Source organism: Tenebrio molitor, chromosome 2, assembly GCF_963966145.1.
Source record: "Tenebrio molitor chromosome 2, icTenMoli1.1, whole genome shotgun sequence".
NCBI lineage: Eukaryota > Metazoa > Arthropoda > Insecta > Coleoptera > Tenebrionidae > Tenebrio > Tenebrio molitor.
This window is the reverse complement of record NC_091047.1, coordinates 32,370,174-32,386,457: the sequence shown is the minus strand read 5'-3', so window position 1 is coordinate 32,386,457 and position 16,284 is coordinate 32,370,174. Positions and strand designations below refer to the sequence as shown.

At 35.8% G+C, this 16,284-nt stretch overlaps 1 long non-coding RNA gene across 1 annotated transcript; it reads right to left on the bottom strand.

The window, feature by feature from the left end:
- Positions 1–7,707: 7,707 nt before the first annotated feature.
- On the bottom strand, positions 7,708–10,801 carry LOC138123727 (uncharacterized). Its single transcript, XR_011156892.1, has 6 exons — positions 10,660–10,801; positions 9,846–10,601; positions 9,618–9,791; positions 9,159–9,565; positions 8,177–9,106; positions 7,708–8,111 (listed from the first exon to the last, which is right to left on the bottom strand). It is a non-coding gene; the product is annotated as an uncharacterized lncRNA (long non-coding RNA).
- Between the last annotated feature and the right edge of the window lie 5,483 nt (positions 10,802–16,284).

Sequence of the window (16,284 nt, the reverse complement as noted above, 5' to 3'; positions counted from 1 at the left end):
TTGGACAGAAAGAGTCATTATGATTAGATAAACTTTGTAAACTTTGCGGTTCAACAGAATTTTGGAGTAAATTATTAGAAACTTCATTATTGTCAGAATAATTAATTGACAATTCTAACTTTACATCATTTTTGATCTTTTCTAAAATTGCCGAAGGGATATAGTTTTTCTTCATAATGGCTCTCCTCTGGTCAGCTAAATTTTGAATAGTAACAGGAAACTGGGGGTACTTACTTTGGAACGCTTTAAATAAATCAAGCCTGTAAGTACTCACAACATCCTGTAGTTTCGTGATCCGAAAATATTCCCGTATAATGAAAATATTCATTTCCATAGTCCATTAAAAATTATTATTATTATTATTATTTCTATACCAACGATTAATGACACAGATTTGTTGAGAAAAGGTATTTCAATTTACTTTTTTTGTTGTAATTTTGAGATTGTAGTGCAGGTATAATAAAAAATAGCGTATGATACACGATTATAAGGGCCTTTAAAGCACTTGCGACGTTGCTTTTAACGTCGCAAGTGCTTTAAAGGCTTCCTTATAAACTTGTATCATAATATACTATTTCATTTTTTTTTATTGGTAAGCTATTTTGCTCGTTTAAAACACGCCTGAGTGTGTATAAATCGAACTTTTAAAAACGCGCGTTTTTTTAAGTTTCCATGGCATAATCAACAATCCGAGAGGACCGAAGAAACGTGAAGTCTAAATATTAACTTATTAATGATTGATCTGACAGGAGTACCTTGTAACGTCAAATAAAATACTACTAACAAACGTTTCAAAAGCTTTAATCAAATATTCAACAATCTTAATCTTTTAAATGAATGTGAATAATATACAGGTCATTATAAATGCTTATCCCATCGCAGTTGGCGTTGAAAACCCACACAAATTTGGGATGTGCCGCTAGCTTCGCAACGTTAGACAAACTAGTAGACAAATTTACACTACCGCCAGCAGCGCTACCTATCTCACTTATATTATAAAGTTTGCGGCACATTCAACTACGTCACCAACGCCTACTGCGATGAGACAATCATTTATAATGACCCCGTAGTTGAGATTAAGTGACAGATTGGAAATTAATTTTGATTTTTTTCATTTTCCATGACAACGAAAGGTATATTCATGTCATCATGTCACATCAGACATCACTAATGTATTCACGTTTTTATTTCCATTTTTTGTAATATTTATTATTTCAAAGTGTACAGTTGCGGCCGTTGAAATCTCAGACAGGAAAGATTTAAACACTCTGTATAAATTCCGAAATTTGATTAGCGTAAACAGGATTTTCATCAAGGATTATAAAGTCAGTGTCAGTATTTGACATATTAGGTCAGAATCGGGCGTAACTTTTGAAATGCCGCAATTATCTGATTTGCAAAAATGTGTTTGACAGAGGGACGGTGTGAGTATAACAGCCATTGCGAGAGAAATTAATGTGGATAATGTTTGAGTGACATTTCGAGAAACGTCACTTTCAGTACCATTTACAAAGCCAAAAGTTTGGCGTTGTCAAAGTGTCTGAGTTTTCAACGGCCGCAACTGTACCAATAAAAAAAAATAGCGTAAAGTATTTGTGGATAACTGGTCTTTAAAACACTTGCTCTATTTCGAATACTCCGGCTGCGCCGTCGTGCCCGACAAATCGCGCGTGTTTTAAAGACCTTTTTATCTACTTTGTAATGATCTGAATACATTACTTTTTCCGCCAAATATTCGAACCTGCGCAAAACGGTAACAAATGTGGTCGTAATCGTCATCGAAGCGGAGGAGCCCTACGTTGTGTTTTTCTTTTGGCAGAAAAAAGTTCGGAATGCAAACGGTGAGGGTTCCAGTTGGAAGAGTGCCGCGAAATAAAACCACACATGTGAGGGACGCAAAATACCTTTATTGAAAAATGCCTGTGCTAACGTTGATTTTCGGCGAACAAATGAAATGAATCCAAAATTAACGGGGGCCAAGTATAATAAAGTACAGAAAATTAACTAGCTGAGGCCATTACAAAGCACAAACAACAATATTAATACAGCAACATTTAAATCAAACACAACGGGTAAATGACAACAAAAATGACAAGTTATATGTTGCAAAAAGAAACACATTCATAATGCAGTTATCACAGACAGGGACGGATAAAAACCCTCTCCAAAACCGTATCCCCGGTATTACTCATATTTTACAATTAGTTATGACAATTCCAAGTTTAATTAGTAACTACGCGGCCAAGGTACGCCAACGGGAGCTTAGAGGTGGGGGTAACAAACTTTCGGCCGCGAGGGGACTCAGAAGAATAATCTGAATCGGCTTGAAACCAGCGACGTTTCTAGATACTCGGGTTAGTAATGAACGTAGGGCTATTTCACCGACCAAGAAAGAGTGACAGAGCGCCTCGGGGTTGTACGATGAGCATCCCAAGCCGCTTCGAGCAGAGCTTGCTCCGCCTTCCCCAACCAACCGTTTACCGACAAAGATCTCTAGAACCGCGACGGAGGTTTCACGTCAGCATCCCAGAGCCGCATCGAGCAGGACTTAGGTCCGCCTTCGCTAACGGCCATAACTTAACCGTGGCTCCACAGAAATTTACTAGACAACCCCACGACTTCCTGGTTGAAACCTAACTCCCATAGGGGCGCACTTACAATATTTTACTTTAAATCTTCCGAAATCTAGCGGTGCCATCAACAACACAAAGAAAACCCGAGTTTAATTCAATCGAACGAAGCGTAACATTAGACGATGAGAAAATTCAACAAAACCAAGCGCAACATTAAACAATGACAGAAATAAGCAAAACCAATATAATTTGTTGCATAGTACATTGCCATTTTGAGCTTTCATGATTTTTCTCTTTTTTAATTTTTAGCTCTTCTTTCAAGCGATTGCACCGAATTTGTAAACGTTTGCATTTTTGTGCCAAACAATGCTTTGTGTAATAGAGATCTTTTATTTCCGAAGACGTCGTGTTAGTTTGAGTACCCACATCACAAAAATTTTGATATTCCTCGTCTAAATTTTCATAATAAGTTAAATTGTTAGAAACATCATCAACTTCATAATTGATGTGCTAAAAATGTTATTACAAGATGGTAAGATTATATCTAATAATATATTAAATATACTTTGAATATGGAAGGTATTGCTCCAGGAATTAACATGCGCCGTTTGGTTGTGGTCAGAAAGCTATCTGTTGAAAAATGTTCACCACAGACGACAGAACTTTCAGTAAAACATTCAACATCTGTTGAAAAACAAAACGAAATGGGCGTTTTACTAAAAAAAAATCATAGAGATTGTACTACCAGCATGATTGATTAAAGCTTCTTTCCATTGTAAATTCAGTTCTAAATTCGCGGGAAAACAGTGAAACGAAGTTTTTTTTGTTAATCCGGAAGAACTACAGTCAATAACGCAACATTTTTTAATTTGCGGCATTTTGTTGTGCTTTCGTATCCCACCTCCACCCGGCGGCACGGCAATTTTGCCGGAGTACATACACTATTACGGATAATACTATCAAGTAATAGTGCAGTGCTTATCAACATAATTACCGGCGTCTCGCCTCCACATTTTGACTTTTTTGTGTTTTATGTTCTGTGTCAATGTTAAGGAATTTCCTCACGATGTGACATGAGTATAATAATATACCTTTTTGAATTTCAACCACCAATGTGTTCTCTAAGTCCAAAATTTTTAAATTTTTAAAAAAAGATTGCGGTACTATTCCTGTTGCTGAAATTATAAATGGTAAAATCGAAATTTTTTCTAAACACCAAAGATTTCTCATAGCAACGGATAGTTCTAAATATTTATTAATTTTTGTATTATATGTCTGTGTTATATTGTGTGAATTTGGAACAGCTATATCTAAAAGATATGCTTGCTTTTGTTGTTTATTTAAAATAATAATGTCTGGTCTGTTATGCTGAATGTGAATGTCAGTTAAAACTGTCCGATCAAAATATAATTTGTAGTTGTCATTTTCTAAACAACTTTCTGGTTTATAAATGTAATGTGGTTGTGTATCCTTTAATAAATTGAATTTAACTGCTAAATTCATGTGTATAATTTTTGCGAATATATCATGACGTTTTTTATATTCGCTTTGAGCCAAAACGGTGCAAGAAGAAATGATGTGTTCAATGGTTTCCCCTTCAGTTCCGCAAATCCTACATTTATCGATGATCGATTGTAAACCGCATATGTGTTTTTTATAATTTCTTGTATTTATAACACGATCTTGTATTGCAAATATAAAACCCTCAGTCTCAGGATGAATATTTGATTTTTTAAGCCATGCATGAGAAGCTTGAATATTAATTTCTGGCTGTTGTAGCTCTTTAAAATATCTCCCATGTAAAGACTTTTGTTTTATATTTGCTATAGTGTCAGGTATATTTGGCTCAACAATATCTGAAATTACATTATCACTTAAATTTAAAGGTGTGTAACCTTTATCCGCTGAAACCAAAGCATTAAAAAAAGTGTTATCACGAGCTCTATTGAGAAAATAATTTTTTAGTGAAGCAATTTGATTGTGTTGTAGAATTTCTAGATTTGAAAAACCCCTACCACCATTTTCGCGTGGTAAATGAAATCTTTCAATAGCAGATTTGGGGTGATGTTTACAAAATTTTGTAAAGAGAACTCTAGTTTGAACATTTATATTCTGTAAATTAGTTTTGGACCATTTTATAACACCAAAAGAATAGGTCAACAATGGAACAGCATATGTATTAACTGCTTTAATTAAATTATTACCGTTTAATTTTGATTTTAAAATAGATTTAATTCTTAAATAAAATTGTTTTTCTAAATTTTCTTTTATAATTGAATGTTGAATATGATTTGATTGATTAATACCTAAATATTTATAAAATTCTCCTTTATTTAAATTTTTAATGATTTCTCCTTCTTTAGTTAAATATTCTAAATTTTCGTAATGACCACGACATATTGATTGCGTTTTACACTTATCAATACCAAAACTCATGCCAATATCATTTGAGAAATTTTCAGTTATTGTTAGTAAAGATAAAATGTGATTCTTTTTAGATGCATAAAGTTTTATGTCGTCCATATAAAGAAGGTGATTTAATTTGGATAGTGTGGTATTATTAACTCTAATATTGAAACCATATCCAGTGCTATTTAATAGATTTGTCAAAGGATTGATGGCTAGACAAAACCATAAAGGACTTAAAGAATCTCCTTGATCAATTCCCCGTTTAATTTGAATAGGCTCGGATTTTAATTTAGTATTGTTTATTGATAAATTTAAAGTAGTTTTCCAAAATGTCATAACATGGGATAAAAAGTTAATCAAATCCAAATTAATTTTATAAATTTTAAGAATTTTAATTAACCATGAATGTGGTACTGAATCATAGGCTTTTTTGTAGTCTATGAATGCGGTACAAATATTTCTATTATTGTTTCTAGCTTGTTCCATTATTACCGTATCTATTATGAGTTGTTCTTTACAACCAAAACACTCCTTAACACAACCTTTTTGTTCTTCATTAAGTATATTTAATTTTTGACAATGGTCGTAAATTATTACTTTAATGCAAGATGTCATAATTTTATAAATTGTAGGCAGACATGTGATTGGCCTATATTTTGATGGATTTTTAGTATCGGAATCTTTTGGTTTCAGATATGTTATACCATGGGCCAAAAACTCTGGAAATGTGTTAGGTTCCCTAATAAATCCGTTAAAGTGATCAAGTAAGCATTTATGAATACAAGTAAATTTTTTTAACCAAAAGTTATGAATTTGGTCACCTCCAGGGGATTTCCAATTATGTGAACTATTAATATTTTTAACTAAAATTTCAAGGCTAATTTGAATATGATGTGCTATTAATATAATTTGTAAACGTTTGCATTTTTGTGCCAAACAATGCTTTGTGTAATAGAGATCCTTTATTTCCGAAAACGTCGTTAAATTGAGTACCCACATCACAAAAATTTTGATATTCCTCGTCTAAATTTTCATAATAAGTTAAATTGTTAGAAACATCATCAACTTCATAATTGATGTGCTAAAAATGTTATTACAAGATGGTAAGATTATATCTAATAATATATTAAATATACTTTGAATATGGAAGGTATTGCTCCAGGAATTAACATGCGCCGTTTGGTTGAAAAATGTTCACCACAGACGACAGAACTTTCAGTAAAACATTCAACATCTGTTGAAAAACAAAACGAAATGGGCGTTTTACTAAAAAAAAATCATAGAGATTGTACTACCAGCATGATTGATTAAAGCTTCTTTCCATTGTAAATTCAGTTCTAAATTCGCGGGAAAACAGTGAAACGAAGTTTTTTTTTTTAAATCCGGAAGAACTACAGTCAATAACACAACATTTTTTAATTTGCGGCATTTTGTTGTGCTATTAATATATTTCAAATTGACAACCACATTGGCAAATGGCTTGACATGAACAAAGTAGATCAGAGACTCAAATGGTTTCAAAATTTAGTGTAATGTTGGTTGCATTTGTAAAATGTATGTTCCATAATAATTTAATAGATGGACCTACAGTACAACCCCTTTATGTCAAATCCAAAAAACAGACATTTTGCGAATGCGACGGGCCGGGTAAGAGACGCTTTGTCTCTTTTGATCTAGGAGGCCATGGGCTAGCCTTATAAGAGACTTTGTCTCTTTCGATCAAGGAGGCCATGCTATAAATGATTGTCGGGTCCAGCCAGCCATGGAAACTTGTCAAATTTTGAATGTGCCGCTTTGTTCGGCAAATAATGAATGTCACATTTTCAGGTTAGGTTGTTGGCTTTTAACCAGAGACAAGTTTAAACTGTGCTTTACTCTTGCTAACATTAATGTATTTATTATTTAATATCAACACCAACAGGGGAACAATTATTGCCCCCATCGTACCGCCACACACTGTACAGGAATTGGTATGAGAACAAATCCAAACAGATAAATATTGAGAACACCTTGTCCCCGTATACCACAATACAATACTTGATACTGCCTTTTTGTCTGCTTTAGTGCTTTCACATTCCTTGTTTTATGCTAGTGGTAAATATGACCTAGACTGAATTGTCGAATATGGTATTGACTCCCATTTTTTCTTCCAATATAAATAACAGTTTTTCATAACAAATAAAGTCTTCCTGGTTTTTCAATAAAATCAAATGTATTCCACAACATAATTTACAACACTAAATAACGATAACAAATAGGTACAGAGTGTCTATAAAAGAACATACATCAAGAGTGCTGTGGAACTCGAATATATTTGATTTTTGCCGCTTTGTAGCATATTGTGGTACCAAATAGAAAAAGAGGTTATGTAACTCCATTCATGACAGGTTTTTCGATTTTTAAAATAAATTTGTTAGGTACAGAACACACCACATGCCATTGTATCTATCTTTCATTAATTACAGTGTTGTCTGAAGAATGATCACTTCCAATTTGTAATACTCGATGGACTAACAATAATTCACATTTTTATTCGGTATAAACTATCAAAACATAACTTCTGCAGACACCTCATAATGAAGATTCGGGGTAATTAAAACAAACACATTTTGGGGGTTTATGTTATCTCTATTTCAAGGGTACTATTACGACCCAAAAGGCGGGCCGGCCACAAACAGATTTCTGGTCCTGATTGGAGTACGGAAGGGAGAAAGAGATGCCAAAGTTCAAAAGACAGCACAACATTTATTGGGTCCTGAAATTACAGGGGCGGCTTGCCCGGTCTCTGCACCGCGCAGGGTGCGATATTGCGAGTACTGGTCACTCCTCGTTCGGGCTTGGATGACGTCGCGTGGTTCAGTGGGGCCGAAGGTGGCTCGAGGGTGGACAGTAATAATTCGTCGGAATGTGTGTGGTAGCCGCCAACGGAGCTCCTCCGGAGTCGGGGCTCGCTTCCTCCCTGGTTGGGCTTCACTGAGGGGTGTCTCCACGAGGTGGTGCGACTGAAGAACTGAGTGGTGGAAGTTGAGCGACTCGAGGGAGTCGTGGGTGTTGAGAAAATTGAGAGTCTCGATGGAATGTTGATTGAGACTGAAATAGAGTCCTGGAAAGGAGAGTCCTGCTGGTCGCCTGTGGGAACAGTGAAAATTTTCTAGCTGCGAGAGCCACCATTTTGGTTTCGAGGTCGTACTTACTTGCGACGCTAGTACCGAAATTTCTCCGTCTTCGACGTTTCCGGTTCCGATCCCTTAATGGTCGCGAGCCTGTCTTTTCGCCGGTTAATTTAATCGGTCCTTTGACCTTCGCCTCCGAGACGTTATTACGCTGAACGCTCGGACACTAATTTTAACTCGGCGAAACGGTACTACGTGTTGTTCAGTGGACCTGGACCTTTGCACGGAAAAGAGAACGATTTCTTCCGTTATCCGTTGCGGGTTTTGCGTCGGCGCTCTTCACTAATTAGTGGGGACGAATTTGCGGGTGGTTTTACCGACCGATAAAATCGTCACAGTACCTACCCAATTTTACAGAAATTGTTGAAAGTGGCCCCCATTATGTTCTAAACATTTCCTAATTCGTCTCTTTTTATTGTTAAAGATATTCTGCAGCATCTGCTGGTCTATAGTGTTGCAGCAGTTTCTTAGTTCCTCCAAAGTGTGCATTCTCTTTTTAAAAACTTCATTTTTTAGATGGCGAAATATACAAAAATCTAACGGTGTTAAATCTGGAGAACGTGGGGGAAATTCAGGATTTAATCTATTACTTATAATTCTATTGCCATAAAATTGTTGAAGATAAACCAAATTCTCTTGTGTTGTGTGAGCTGTAGCACCGTCGTGTTGAAAGTATCCATTCTGCAATTCTTCATCATCCAGCTGATTAATAAATATTTCTAAAATTTGTTCCCGGTATCTAGTGGCATTTACAGTTTCATGGAAAAATATCGGTCCAATTAAACGCCTTCGTGAGACAGCAATCCACACTCCAACCTTTACAGGATGCAATCGGGTTTCTACAAATGCATGTGGATTTTCTGAACTCCATATTCTATAGTTTTGTGAATTTACATATCCAGATAAATGAACCCATGCTTCGTCCAAAAAAAAAAACTGATGTCTAATAATCTGCAAGCAAAGTTAATATTAAAATTGTTTAATTCAATTCATCATTACAAACCTGTCATCATTCAAATTGTTTAAAAACCAATTGCAGTATTCTAAGCGCCTCTCAGAATCACCTGGTCGAAGTTCTTGAAGTGTAGTGATCTTGTACGGATATAAGTTCAGGTTTTTTCTAACAATTTTTTGGCAAGTGGAAAGTGGTACATCAGCTTCATTGACTGGCGGTCTTCCTACACTTTTACCCTTTTCAACACTTCCAGTTGCCACAAATCTATTCACAATCCTTCTAATGTGTGCAATTAAATTTGCTTCCACGATGTTGCAATTTGGAAATTTTGCAAAAAATTCTTCCTTGCAAGCGTTTATCGAGTAAACCCACTCTCCATTCTGCAGGGTATCATTTCGGTAATACGACATCACAATGAAGGTGTTTTGCTCTAGCGATAAAACCATTGCGGTTTACTGAAAAGGTTGCTTATTACTTACTGTAAACGTACGAAAATAACTGTCTTACCTTCGCAACTCCGTAACTTGTTTCTGGTATTATTCACAATTCACGCTTACGCGGAAAATCGTTTTAGTCTATCTGTTTAGTTTAGACTGTTGAAGAAAATCACAAGGAAAACAACTAAGACACGGAATTCACAACTGAACTAAACTGAGAAACTGACGCTCTGAGTCTCTGACGCTAAAACGTATTTATTTGACATTTGTCACTTGACATCAATGATATCTAATTTACCGGCTTCAACGGCTTGACATAGTTCGGTCAAAAAAAGTATAGAGCCGCACAATTCCACAGCACTCTTGATGTATGTTCTTTTATAGACACTCTGTATTTTTTTTATAAAATAGATTGAGAATGTCCCCCATTAACTTCTAAACACTTGACAATTCTTCATTTATTTTCAAAAATATTTTGCAGCATTTCTTGGTTAAGGGTACAGCAACACTGCTATCCACAGTTCCACACACCAATTTTCAAAACATGTAAAGGAGTCTCTACAAATTGGTGTGGATTCTCAGCACTCCAAATTATGAAATTGAGGTGATTTTCAAACTGATTACATTATTAAACACAACTTTGATAATCTGCAGGTTGGAGTTCTTGTACAACACTAATTTTATAAAGATGCAGTTGTAGCCTATTTTTAATGATTTTGTGACAAGTGCATCGTGGTACACCAGATTGTTGAGATAAACAGACTATGGATATCTGTAGTCTTTTCCACCATTTCTTTCAAATCCTCGAGTATTTCATCAGATACTGGTGGTCGTCCTAATGATTTACCTTTGCTAATTGTTCTGATTGTTAAAAATCTGTTCACAATTTGCTTAATGTGAGTTAACAATCATCTTGAATGTTGTTCAGATATTTTGATGGAATTCATTTTTACAAACAGATAATTCCCCATTACTAAACCTTCCATTTCGAAAGTAAAAAACAACAATGAACGTGTTCTATTCAACAGAATAAACCATTGTAAAGAAAATAAAGCTAAAATAAAACATAAAACATTAAAGCATAACCTCACAAATTTTGCCCGTGTATTTACCTCTAAAAGCGGACGTACTTGCAATTTTGATTGAAAAATACAGATTTTTGGTGTATATTAACTGTGATTAACTGCGATAAAACGAATATAAGGAACCAAAACTCGACTGACAAGCCCAAACGAAACGTCATTCACTAATGTCAGAAGTGACCGTGAAAACCACAGAACACAAACCTTAAAACGAACTAGAATTTGGCATCGGTTTCAAAAAAGCGGAACAGTAAATTTTTTTTCCAAGGCTGGCTTGACCAGACAATCATTTATAGAGACCCTGTACTTTAATATACTATTTTGAGTACAGTTGTGGAATTAAAATTTCGGGCACTATGTCATGATATAAACTCTAAAGCAACCTTTACGTTAATAACCTTATTTTTTACTCTTGTCATGTTTTTGTCTTTTTGGCATTCAAAAATTGTCATTTGTGGCATAATAACGGGTAGGCAACATATCAAAGCGATGATTTAATGCATAGACAACACAGTAAATCTAGGTTTACTGTGTTGTCTATGATTTAATGTCAGTCATGATGACAGTAGAAGGTGCTTTACAGAGATTTTGTTGAAGTGACAGAAAAATAGTGCCCGAAATTTTAATTCCACAACTGTACTGTTACAAAAAACCACTTCTCATTTGCAACAGCATTTTTTTCATATTTTTGAACCAAATCAAGGCACAAAGGGACCAGAAAATCATAGTTTGGATTGTGAGGGGGTTCTTGGATTTTCTCTGGGGGTCTGGGGCTCGATGAGAAATCACTCACACACTTGATCGCAGGAATCATATATTTACAATATGTACAAAGATGTAACGTACTAAACACTTTGGAACGGAGCAGCAGGTTCTCTTTCCAGGGAGTCGTCCACGCAAGGGAGCAACTGTGTCGGAGCGGAGAAACGCTGGTCACTTTTCTGTACTAGGTAGTCGTCCTCACAAGGGAGCAACTGATCAGGAGCGGAAAAGATTGCTTGATTGCTTCTCTGGGGTTGGAACTCATGGTCTTATACTTTTCCCGTCGGGAGGTTTCGGTTCTTGTCGGCCGGTATTGCTTGTTCCTCCCGGCTCCGGTATTCATACGAATCGCGGTTTTATGCAAGTGACGTCATCGACGACCGGTATCTCGGCTGGCGACGCAGTGCTTGTTTTCACGTAATTGGTAATTGTCTGTTGAAACTAGATCGGAAATCATTCCTCATGCGGTTCGGTAAGAATAAATACTGTAGTGACCCAGTTTAAAATTTAAATTTAAGTTTCCGGTACCGCCACAACAGCGCGCCAAATGTGAAGGTACTAGCGGCTAGACTAGGAACTACGAGCGGAAATATAGCGGGGAGGAAACGGGCTCGCGCGGGCGGTTGAAGGGGGTAGGTCACTTTTGTTTGGTTTTTCGAAACGAACAGACCTTGTGAAGAGCGATCCAATATTCCAAAAATCTGTAAGTTACATCTGAACCGATTACACTACCGTTCCGAGTAGATATTTTGTGTCCCCGTGAAGAATCCGGCGTTTTATAATCCACCTGGGTAATTTATCCCACTTTCGTTGCTTTTTTTTTGTGTTTTGTTTTTGGGACCAGGACCACGTGGTAAGGGTATGTTGTAGATTCCATTTTGTTGCATGCTGTTTCTTTAAGAAGCGCCCATTCGTTAGTTTTAAGCGTTATCTTTCTCTCCGGAGGTTCATTTTTTTTTAGCAATCTGGTAATTTCGAAAATTCGGAGCCGTCGTCCGAACCGCGTGCGTCCATTTTGGTTTTTTTTTTCCCACTCACATTTTCTAACGGCACTCGACCCGCCATTTTCTTTTTGTTTAATATTGCCAGCGAGTATGGTATTCCTTTTTAAAGCGTTTTATTTTATCATTATTTAACCTCGTGTTTTGTTCTCTTTTATTTCCTCATTGTTTAATGTGCGTTTTATTTTGCTTATTTTATCATTGTTTAATGTTGCGCTCTGTTTTGCTGGATTTTCTCATCGTTGAATGTTTCTCTTTGTTTGATTGGATTAAATTCGGTTTTTGGTTTTTCTTTGTGTTGTTGCTAGATTTCGAAAAAAGTTAAAGTTAAAATGTTGTAAGTACGATCACATGGGGGCTAGGTGACATTCAGGAGGTCGGAGGGGTTGTTTAGTCAAATTTCCGTGGGGGCGACAGTTATGTAGGACCGTATAACGGAGGTGGTACAAGTTCTGCTGTATGTGACTCTGAGAAGCTGACGTGAAGCCCCCGTCGCAGTTATAGGGACCTCGGGAGTTTGTCGGTAAACGGTTGGTTGGGGAAGGTGGAACAAGTTCTGCTCTACGCGACTCTGAGAAGCTCATCGTACAACCCCGAACGCTTATATCACTCGGAATTGGTCGGTACACAGTAGTCCGACACGCGATACCCCGAGTACCTATAAATGTCGCTGCTTTCAAGACGATTCAGATTTTCTGAGTCCCCTCGCGGCCGAAAGTTTGTTACCTCCAGCTCTAAGTTCCCGTTGGCGTACCTTGACCGCGTAGTTCATTAATCGAATTGTAAAAATATGAGTAATACCTGGGATACGGTTTTTGAAGCAGTGGCGGCTCGTCAGGGTAGGCAAGGTAGGCGCCGCCTACCCAGACTTTGCCAAAGATATAAATTTATTCAAGTTAAAATTTATTAATAAATATAATTTAATAACTCTGAAATGTAATTTTTAATTTTTGTTTGTCTACATTATCGAATGTTTTATCCATTAGCAGCGCGCAATGAATCTCCGCCAATAACTTTCCACTGTCTACCAATACTTGGGCTTGAATCATGTGTGCTACGCGATCGTAAGCGAGGGCAGGCGACTGCACGCCTAAGCTAAATTTCATCTGAATTTTGCGAACGTGAGAGATTACCCTCTCTCTCTCTTTTCTCTTTACACTGTGTCAGAGTGAAATTGACGTGAGGGCAAAATATGTCAATATAGCGTTTAGAAAGCAACTGGATCGGTTGCCTTTGCGGCTTTCTCACCGATTCGTTTTCTACCTAGTCTGGGGCGCATGAGTTGTTGCTTCATTTTCTTCAAAATTCAGATGATTTTACAGATGTTATAATAAGTACATTTTCATTTATAAAGGATAGACATTTACAAAAAGTAGGTAACTTGGTATGTATTGTTAACTTGTATAAACCTCGTGACAAATTAATCAAGGAAAGAAATAAAATCAACTTACTTTTCATTAATAAGCAAACTTGTAACTTGTAACTATTAGTATTATTATAAGTTACTGAATAGTAGTTTTGTAAACATATAATTTTTGTGACCAAAAACATTAATTAATATCTACTGGTGTCAAATTATGTACATAGCCCGTTCGTTAGAAACTTTCTGATTTCCCAAAATCGTATTAATATGAAAATTGGTGGCCCACTATAATCGACTGCTCCAAGCTCAAATAAAATATTTTCAAAAAGGCGACACTTCCGGAAATACCGGAAATCGACGTCATCTTTGTTTTTTTAAATAGAAAGGCCCCATTTTAATTATAAATTTGGATTCTACGTTAAATTTTGAGTTTAGAACGTCCTTTTGTTAACACTTATCTGTCATCGTTTTTGACCCACGTCATCTTCTTCTCTAAAAAGCAGGGTTACATGGCTTCATTAAAAAAATATATCTTTTGAACAATTGCAAATAAATAATTGTTTTTTTGTTTATCGAATTCCTGAAGGTTTGGTCGATCTTTTGCGCTATTAGTGACGTTTTTTTAATGTTTCATTCGCCGACTGCAATTTTCAAATTTATGTATTGCCGCCTACCCACACGAAGAGGGTACAAGCCGCCACTGTTTTGAAGAGGGTTTTTCATCCGTCCCTGTCTGTAATAACTGCACCATAATTTTGTTTACTTGTTTTGCAAGCTTTAACTGTCATTTTGTCTGTTATATCCCCGTTTTTCTGTTATTCTAAATATTGTTGCATTCATCTTGTCGTTTATCTTTGTGATGTACTCAACTAGTTAATTTCTTGTACTTCGTTAAACTTAATTTCTGTCCTTCGTATTCGTTTCAATTTCTTTTCATCAAAGTTATTACAGGCATTTTTAATAAAAGGTATTTTGCGTCCCTCACATGTGTGTTTTATTTGCGGCACTCTTCCAACTGGAACCCTCACCGTTTGCATCCCGAACCTTTTTCCGCCAAAAGAAAATCACAACGTAGGGCCCCTCCGATTCGATGACGATCACGACCACATTTGTTACCGTTTTGCGCAGGTTCAAATATTTGGCGGAAGAAGTAATGTATTCAAATCATTACAATACCTAATTAATTTCTAAGACAATTTAATGATAACAATTATTACTTAATAGTTCAGTTTTAACTGACATTCATATTCAGCATAACAGACCAGACATTATTATTTTAAATAAACAACAAAAGCAACCATATCTTTTAGATATAAGCTGTTCCAAATTCACACAATATAACACAAGACATATAACACAAAAATTAATAAATATTTAGAACTCTCCCTTGATATGCGAAATCTTTGGTGTTTAGAAAAAAATCCTATTTTACCACTTATAATTTCAGCAACGGGAATAGTACCGCAATCTCTTTTTAAAAATTTAAAAATTTTGGACTTAGAGAACACATTGGTGGTTGAAATTCAAAAAGGTATATTATTATACTCATGTCATATCGTGAGGAAATTCCTTAACATTGACAGAACATAAAACACAAAAAAGTGAAAATGTGGAAGCGAGACGCCGGTAATTATGTTGATAAGCACTGCACTATTACTTGATAGTATTAGCCGTAATAGTGTATGTACTCCGGCAAAATTGCCATGCCGCCGGGTGGTGGAGGGTTAAGGTTTAGTACATAAGCTGGCTTGTTGTTAACGTTACTTTAGTAACAATACAAAAACAGTATTTTATGACATTTATCAAATATCGTTGTCGTTGAATACTTGGTCATAATTTAGTTTAAAATGCATTTCATTGAAGAAGCTGCATACAGTGTGAACATAAAGTTTGGAACACAATTCATAGTAGCGTTATGTGATGTTTTTTGGAAAATCGCTCAGACAGGTCGATTTTATTTTGAAAAATGCTATCCTGTGACGTACAATTGGTTTAAATGACATCATTTGTTTTTGCGCAATGATGTCATCACCAATTTTTTTAAAAAGCAAGCCCCACTTTTTTCATCTCTTTCTGATAGACCTTCCTACTACCTAAACGATGAATGAAAAAATTGGGATGGAGCCGAGTCGAAGACCCGGCCTAGTAACTTACCCGACATCAATTTAAACCAAGCTGAATTGACCCGAGATACGAGTACCTACCTAATTTTCTGTTAAAATTATTACCGCCGAACTATAAACACGTAAATAACTTTACAAGCCGCCATATTGGACATTCTCGCAAATACACTGCTCAAAAAAATTAGGGGAACACTTTTTTCAAAACCTGTAACTTTTTAAATAATAGTTCTTGGCAAATCAAATTTGGTATGCTTTAAGGGCATATATTTAACTAAAAAAAAATTCAAAAAAATTTTTACAACTCTTAGTTACTTCTAAGTTACACTTAAAAATGTAAATTAATAACGCAAAACAAAATGGAAAAAATGTCAAGTATGCTTTTAATTTACGTATGAAAGCCTACTAA